Source organism: Vombatus ursinus, unplaced genomic scaffold (genome assembly GCF_900497805.2).
Source record: "Vombatus ursinus unplaced genomic scaffold, bare-nosed wombat genome assembly UNPS02009173.1, whole genome shotgun sequence".
Lineage (NCBI taxonomy): Eukaryota > Metazoa > Chordata > Mammalia > Diprotodontia > Vombatidae > Vombatus > Vombatus ursinus.
The window spans coordinates 8354254-8363876 of NW_020948951.1; positions in this window are offsets into that span (position 1 = coordinate 8354254).

Consider the following 9623-nt stretch of genomic DNA (forward strand, 5'->3'; position numbering starts at 1 on the left):
TCAGGTCTTTCTGACTCTCATTCCTGAGGTCTGTTTACTTAGGCTGTCATGTGAAAGATCTATTTTAGAGTATACAGAGAGTCCCTGGAGTCCCTGAAGAGTCCCTGGAGTATGGACTCTAGCTTGTGTGAAGCTATAAAATGTGAAGTGGAATGCTGCTTTAGCTAATTCAGTTGGATGTTAGCCCTCTGTCCACTGTGCCACCTAAGTACTCAATGACTCTGGTATCCTGAGTCCTCAGGTGTGCTGGCCTCATGAAAATAGATTCTGCCTCATATAGACTCACATAGTCCTGTAGAGTACTACATACATGAGAGACCCGGTAAATCCTATTGATAACAGAGAATGGCATAGCCAGATGTTAGATCCTCAGGAGTTTTCCTGGGACCTGCCAACCTAACAGGTACCAATAAACTAATAAACTTTGCCATGTAAGTTTCCCTCACAAAGAGAAGGTAAGAATATGGAAGTTCATGAGTTGAGGGTCCAAAAGTTCTCTTGTAACTCTGTGGCAATGAACACTGAAGTGCCCTCAGAGAACAACATGGTTTAGTGGAAAGAGTTAAGAGACCTGGATTCAAATCCTGGGTAACTCATTTAATACGCCTGAGGATCATTTTTGCCATCTGTAGTATAGGAATAATAAGTTATTTCATAGGAATATTTTAAGGAAACCAATTTGGAGCTAATAAGGTACTCTTTCCTATGTATTTTAAATGTATACACACACATATACATAGACACATGTATGTGTATATATACATATATCTTTATATGATACAAATTAATGCACACATCTTTATGTGTGCATATATATTTGGGCCTGGATGTGACTTCATTGGTGTAGGCCAGGGGTTAGCAAACTACAGCCCATGGACCAAAAGCTTAACGATTCTTAGATAACGTGCTGTCCAACCACAGGCAGTGGCCTGGACTTCATCCATTGCCCAAATATGCTTAGCAAAGGGAAATCTTGATGAGGATATAAAGCACTTTGTATAGTTCTTAAAGCTTCTTTTAATCTCTCTCTCTCATCTACCTCTTTCCCTCCTCTCTCTTTCTTTGTACATATGTATTATAAGCATATGCATTTATGTGTGTATATATGTATGCACATACAAATACATTAATACACACATGTATATATTTTAGCACAATGCAGTAGTTTCATTATTGTATAAAAATCCTCTAGAGGAACCTTCACTGAGGAATGCAGAATGGCATTTGTTCTATTGCAATTTTAGAGAGTAGTTTGAGTCACAGAAGTTAAATGATTTGGCCAGGGTCAGACTCCCAGAATGTCAGAGGTGGTAAGACACGTTATCAAGTATAGTATGTGAATAATGCATTCATAGATAATATGGGGACATTTGATAACATGTGAATATATGAGAGACACTGTAAGTGGAGGCGTTTGGATTCATGTGGTCCCTCCAAAGTCACCAGTGATCTCTTAATTGCCAGATCTGATGGTCTTTTCTCAATCCTCATCCTTCTTGAACTCTCTAGCCTATGAACCTAGTGATCCTTTGTGCTTTGTTTTATTTAGGTTTTCATGACACTGCTCTCTCCTGGTTCTTCCAAATGCATTGCTGCTCCTTCTCAGTATCCTCTCTTTATCCAGGTAATGCTCACTAATCCTGGGGCTCCCCCAGGTTCTTCTCCTGAGCTCTCTTCAACTATACCATCTTGCTCAGTGATCTCATCAGTTCCTATGGATACAATCTGGATGCATCATGCAGGTGTTTCCCAGATCTATATATTTAGCCCTAATCATTCTTCTTAGTTCCAGTCTCACATTATGAACATACATTTGGACATCTGAAATTGGATGTCCCACAAGCATCTCAAACTCATCATGTGCAAAAAAACCAAAAAACCCTCTACCTAACCTCTCAAACTCTCCCCTCTTCTGAACTTCTTTATTTCTATTGAGGGCACTACCATCCTCCCAATCTCACAGCCTCACAACTTAGATGTCATTTTTGACATTTCTGTTGAATTCATTCCACATAATTCATCAACTGGTGCATTGTAGTACCTCCACTTTTCAAGCATTTCTTTATTTATCCTCTTACATTTAGCACAGTGAAGCAGTGTCTCATCATCTAGACTCTGGCAACAGCTCTCTAGTTGATCTCCCCTCCTCAACTCTCTCCTCACTCCAATCCATCCTCCACTCAGCCATAAAATGTGTTTTTCCTCAGCACTGGGCTGACCATGTTGACCTCTTATTCAGTTAAGTTCTGGTGGTTCCCTGTTACTTCCATGATCAAGTCTAAAATTTTGTTCTTTTGGTATTTAAAGCCCTTTACAGGCTCGTCCTTTCCTGTCTTTCCAGTCTTCTCACCCTGTTTCTTTAAGGTCAAGCAACAAGCTGCCTTCTTGCTGTTTCTCACACATACACTTCACCTCTCTATGCCATGCTTTTGACTAGCTCTCTCCATTTTTGGAATCTTCCCCCTTTTTACCTCCACCTATTATCCTCTTCACTCAGCTTAAATTTCTCTTTTTGCAGGAAGATTTTTCTGGCTCCCCCTTTCCTTAATGTCTGCCTTCTAAGGTTACCTTCCACCTGTTCCATATAATCTTATTCCTACATAGCTGTTTGCGTGTTGTCTAGTCCATTGAGGGCAAAGACACTGTTTTTTCCTTTTCTTTGTCTGACCCCTAGCAAACAGTTAATAGATGCGTGATTATTGGATAATTGCTGCCGGTGATACATTGATTATCACTTTCACAAAATAGTTGAAAAAAATATTCCTAAATCTAAGAACGCAACTTTATTGAGAATGGGAGCTGTCTTTTTCATCTTATATCCTCCCTGTCCGGCACATGGAAAGCCCTTAGAAGTTTTAGAGCAGTTGTTGATTTGCACTGATAAAGGGAATTTTCTCACTGAGTTACCTACTCCAATCAAATCACTAGTCTAGACCAACTAAACCTGCAGCTGAGACATTTTCTCTCCATTCACATTTACTTCTTGTTTCTGTCAATATTTGTTGTTTTTATCTATACATTTTGGAAGACTTGTGATAAGCTAGAAAAGTTCAGGACTGTGAATACAGCAGGGTGAGCAGTCTCTAGGTCATGTCATAGGAATATCAAGGAAAGAATTATAGTTGTGTCACCTAGAGAAGAGAAGACTTTCTGGGTCAGGTCTGATTGGTGTCTTCAACTATCTGAAGGGCTGTCAAGTGGAAGAAGTATTGATTTAGGCTTGATGGGATGGTAAAAAAAAACTTTCTAAAAATTAGACCTACCACGAAGTCAGATATGCTCTCATTCAGAGGAGCTGCCCTCATAAGAGGTCTCCAAACAAAATTTTCAAAGAATGATTATTTGTCTGGTATGCAGAAGATGGGATTTTTGTTCAGGTATAGATTGGGGATAGCTGCTGAGATCCTTTCCAATTCACAGATTCTATAATTCACAGATCAATAAAGAATGAATAAATGAATGAATGAATTAATGAAAATTCACTACGTCCCAGGCCTTTTGCTAAGTGATAGCGATACAAATACAAATACTTCTCTTGCAGCCTCTTGTATTTTAATAGCAGGAGACCACTTATACAGGGACCAGAGCAAAGTTTGAAACTCTTTCCTCCCCAGTGATCATAAGTTCAGGTGCTTAGAATATGTATAAAGACTTCTACCATTGGGGAACCCATGATCAGGTTCCTCTTAGAGAGTGCTTTAACTATTAGGATATATTGTCTTATATTAGATGGAAATCTGCCTATCTATATCTTGTACCCATGGCTTCCAGTTTGACCTAATGGGGTCACCTCAGTCAGGCATGATCCATTTTCCACATTACAATTATTCAGATCCTCAAAGAGAATGTCTAGCAGCTAGTTGGCATTGAGCATTGGACTTAGGGTAATGAAAAATCGGGGTTTGTGACCTACCTTAGTCTCTTTCCAGTTGTATAATTCTTGGCAAACCACTTAACTTTGATTTTCTTCAATTTTCATATCTGCTAAATAAGTATACTAATGCCATCCACATCCCAACATGGTTGTGAGGATCAAATGACATGAGAGTTGTCAAGTCTGTTGGAAATCTTAAATTTTAAAGAAACATAAATTATCCTTATTATCTCTGTCAGATCATTTGTTCCTGGCCTAAAAACACTATTTTTATGACAATAAATCAGTGGCATAGTCACTACCTAGACCATGCTTATTCCCTCACTCTCCTGCTCAACCTTCTTGGGTGAGCTCCTGTTTTCGATGTCCTTCCTGTAATGAACTGAACACCACATATCCCATTGTGGTTTGAACAGGGAGTAGGAAAGACAAAGGTGTAACTACTCAGTCCTTGTTTCCAGGCACATTTCCTTATGTAACTTAGGTTTCATATACCAGAATCACACAAGATGAGATCTGGAACGGACCTTGGAAGCCACTTATTATCTCAGAATGAAGGTTTATAGAGGAAGGGGCTTCTCTTTTTCTCCTTGTGTGCTCAGTTCTTTGCACAAAGAAGATCCATAGCAAATGTTTGTGAAGTTCATTGATATAATGAGTTTTGAAGTCTTGTTGATTCTATATCCATAAAATCTCTTGTTTCTACTCCCATAGCCACTGTGTAATTCCAGCCCTCATCAACAGCAGCCGGGACTATTGTAACATGATTTTAAGTGGACAACAAGCTTCCAGTCTTTCCACATTTTTGTCCAAGTGTGCTCAATATAATCTTAAATAAGGGCCTGACAACATCATTTTTCTGACAAATAAACTTCAGTGGCTCTCTATTGCCTTTGGAGCAAATATATAATTTTCATTTCAGAATTGAAATTCCGTAACCATCTGGCTCCAGCACATATTTTTAGGCTTCTCATTCTACCTGATACATTGTTTGTTCCAGCCAAACTATTTGACTTGCTCTTTCATGAACTTAGCATTCTGTCTGCTGCTTCTGTGCTTAAAACAGGCTATCACCTTGTTCCGGAATGAATTCCACTCTCATTTCTGTTTTGCCTCAGTTCCTCATCCAACTCTCCCCTTCCAGTCACTTAAGCCCAGCAACTATGTCACAGGCTTATTGTAGGGATCAAATTAGATTATATTTGTAAATGTAAAGCACAGTGTCTGGAACATAATAGGTGCTTAATAATTGCTTGTTCTCTTTCCCTTTCCTCCTTCCTGGCTCTCTGCATCAGCCCTAGTCCATGCTACCTTACTCCATTTGCATCCTGGCTCTGGCCTCTGATTCCTCTAACCTAGGGATGTCTTATTAATGTCTAAGTGAGCACCAGATGCTTGCTACCCACCTGTGCCCTCTGTCTTTGGCTTTCTCCATCCTGCCACCAAATCAACCTCCTAGCATGACTCCCATAGCCTATAGATTTGTCTGCTCTTGTCTAATGTGAGCCTTTCAGTGCACAATATCAACACCTGCCATTTGTTTGGAACATAAGGAAAGAGCTTAAGAATCTAACTATCTTAGGGCTGACCTTCACCAGTCTCTTTCTATTAATATTCTCGATTCATTCCTGTATGGTCAGCATGTTACTCTCCAAATACCTGTGCTTCTGAATGTCAAGCCGCTAATATACAAATTCAACACCCCATACGGTTCACTACTTCTTCATCCAACACCACACACTCTTTATCCCCTGCTTCCTCCCAGAAATATTCCACTTCTCATCAACCTGCTTCCAATGGGCTCTCTGGAATGCAGGCTCCATAATTAAGAAACTTCCTTTCATCTTAATATTTTTACTTTATCATTCATTCCATCTTCTGGCATTCAGTGATACCAGTTCCCTCCAGAAGACCTTGTATTCCTGGCTACTTTTTCTACACTTCATCGTACTTTCAATCCTACCTTGCAACTTAATGGAGTCCAATCCTTCCTGCTGCCTGTTGCCACTTCCACATTCTCTCTCTACCACTATTGCTCAGCAGTCTCTGCTCTGTTGAGTTTCATTTTATTCAGATGCATTTCCCAATGCAGATCCTGATAACCATTACTGATTAACCCCTCAGGAGATTTTTCTTTCTTCCTCAATGACGTTAATAATTGGCTCACACTCTTTTGCTCCATTCTAAATTGTGTCCCCATAATAATGGACTTGAAAATATGTATTGATATAGAAATATCCTAACTTCTTGATTATTCAATTTACTCAGTTCCCATATCTGACTTCTCCCTACGTCAATTATACATAGAGATAGGCACCACTTTGACCCTTCTATCATCTATAAAAAGATGTCTCACTTCCATGTTAATAAATTCCAAATTTATATCTGACTGTAGTTAATTTTCATTCCAGCTTTCTCTACACCTTACAAGCCTGAGCCTTTTTTCTGCCCTTACTATGACCTACAGTCCTTCCATCACTCTTCTCTTTTCTAGTCTACCATACCCCTCTATAGAGGAATCCCTAATCCATTTACCATTCTGCTCATCAGATAAAAAATTGCACACTTTTTTGTCCCTCTTTAGGCCCCCACATGACATCATTTACCTCTACACTTTCAGTTGAAAAGGTCTCAACTCATATTTTAAAATGAGGGTGTTTACTGAGGGTTCCTTCTACTCTTCTCTCTATATCATAACTCTCAGGCAATTATATGACAGATTGACTATTGTCAAAGTGAAATGTTTCCAATGTAAGGAGACTCTTAGAAAGTGAGTGAGGGAAACATGCCCATGAGACAGCTCTCCTTAAAAATACAAATAAAGACATTTATTCTTACCTTTCTCTCTCAAAACCTGCTCATCTCTAGGCTACTCATTCCCAGTTACTTTAACTTATGCTCTTCCAGCACAGTCATCATTCCACCTCAATTTCTTCACCATTGTGATCAGTTGCCTCTGAATTTGTTCTAGTTTCCAATGTCCTTCCTGATAAATGGTCCTGAATTGAAGATATTCTCCTAATATGGTCTGACCAGAGCAGAATAAGAGGAGATTACCATCTCCTTTATTGTATATTCTCTCCTGTGAATACTTCTCTTCTCTAGGAGAAATGAAAAAACCACTTACCTATTTTGGTTTCTGCTTCTTGGATAGATGAAGGAAGGGCTGCTCCCCATGTATGTCTGTGGAGGCATGGGAGTGAGGGTAGTCTTATCGTAGTTATAGCTATGGCATAACCTGAGTTCATCTCCCTCATGAGCTGTGATTAGAAGATCAAATTGAAGAGAAATGACATTGTCAATAATGGGAGTCATTGATGTCTCTGAGGAAGAAGAAACTTTTTTCCCAGGTGCTAAGAATTATCCACAATTAATGCTGATGAATGACAATTCTCCCAAGCCTCTCCTTCCCTGCAAAGTAATCAAGTGGTAGCAGATGGAATGAAAACTTTTCTCTACTCACTGGGAGAGTCAGACAAGGTCATTCACAGAGGGTAAAACAGGAAAGTTTGAGACCTGGTGTGGTTGGTTGCTACCTCTTTTCCAGAATGACAGAATCTCTTAGGTAGAAGAAGATAAAAGAAATCAGCAAAACTGAAGAACATGTTAATAAAACTTATATTTTATACATTGCTCTCCATTAATGGATTCCAACCTTTACAAAGGAGCAAGTAAAGTGTCTTCTCATTCACCTTCTTTTGGGACAGGTTCATACCTTGTAAGATCTCAATATTCAGTTTTAATTGATTTGTGACTGTTGTTCTCTAGACTTTGTGTTCCAGTTTATTATTGACAAATACAGAATTACAAATATTTTGTGGATACTGTGACTTTCTTTTTGTCATTGATGTTCATAGATTATAGGCCTAGTATTGGAATCTCTTGGTCAAAAAGTTCTAGATATTTTAGTTACTTTATTTACGTAATTCAAAATCACTTTCCAGGATGGTTGTTATCAATTCACATCTCCAACAACAATTAATTAGTTTGCCTATTTTCCCATAATTCCTTCAACATTGACTATACTTGTCTTTTTTCATCTTTCTCAATTGTTTGAGTCAAAGGTTGAACTTAAGGTTTGTTTTAGTTTGTATTTCTCTTATTACTAGTGGTTTGAAATATGTGATTATTAATAGGTTATAAAAGTCATTAGTTTATTAGTAGTTTCTACTGTTGAAAACTATTTTTACATCCTTTTACTTCTATTGAAAATTGGGCAGTACCTTTTGGTTTTTTATCATTCTCTTATTTGTCCAAACCTTTGGATAGTAATCCCCAGTTCAGTCCCGTATTGGGCAGCTACTACTACTCACAGATTGTTAGGTGATGCCTCAGACAAACTGAGACCTGGGAAAGTCTTTGCTTGCAAATGTCCCTAGAAAAGGAAAATCAGCGGCTTCTTAGCATCCAGGTTTTTCACTTTATCAAATTTTTTTTAGTGAGGCAATTGGGGTTAAGTGACTTGCCCAGAGTCACACAACTAGGAAAGATTATGTGTCTAAGGCCGGATTTGAACTCAGGTCTTCCTGACTCCAGGGTTGGTGCTCTATTCACTGTGCCACCTAGCTGCCCCTCACTTTATCATATTCTTCTAGGAGACTTCTGATCCTTAAGCTGTGTTTGTAACTCCTCCTATTTTGATGTTTGGCATGTTTCTAGGTCTGTACTGCAAAACTTACTATTGCCTGCCATATTGAGAAAAAAATTTTTTTTACTTTCTTTGGTCCTAATGACTTATGCTTTGAGTTGTTGACCCAAATTCAGTTGAACTCCTTTTCACTTCTCTATGATGCCCCTAGAAAGCTCAAGCAGAACCTCATCATCCTTTGAGATTCCATCAATCTCATTTCCAACCCAGCTTCCTTCCTTTGGACAGTTCCTTCATGCCTTGAGGAACCTTACCATTTTGCAAGATTTCATCAGCCTTGGTAGTCACACCTCATTAATAACCTTAGCTCTCTGAGAATGATTGTTTCCTTTTCTTTGCACCTCAGAACTTAGCACAGAGTTTTACACATAGTAAGTAGTAAATAAAGTTCTGTTTATTTATTGTATCCTCGCTAAATATCCTTTCTCTGCATTGGCTAAGTAAACATTTTTGTGATAACTATTCAGTGGTCTATAAGAATCTCATTTGATTTGTATTTTGAACCTGCAGCACTTGAACAGCTTGAGCTGGGCCCAGTCCATGAGAATTTGAAATCATCACTGAGCAGGGTCACACAAATTAACAGGTGATCACAGGCAGTATTGTTCTAGGTTTTTGTTGCCGCCTATGAAGATAGGTCAGGTGACTTGTAGTCTTGATTATTTATTTAAAAAAAATCACCTTGCACCTGTGAGGGCCTTTCTGTGAAATGCACTTTAGTATTGGAACAGAAAACCCTATATGGTACTGACGAACTAAAGCCCAGATGATAGCAGAGAACAACTGTGTGACCAAAAATCCAGAGACAAAGATAATGGGATGGACTATTGAAAAGAAACACCCAGATGAGATGATGTTATGACCACAAGAGGTGAGTAAATATCTATTGGATAGCAGAGATGTGATGCTCAGGAACTGTCACTATGTAAGTCTTCAAGCATAGCACTGAGTTGTCTACCTGCTTGGAGGTAGAAGATGGGATAGGCCAATCACACTTCAGGTTGCTGATGGAAAAGACTCTGGGAAGACATGAGAGGTACAGGCAGTTGTCATCATGTCCCTATTCCCAATTTGCTACTTTAAGGACTTTGGGGAGATTCC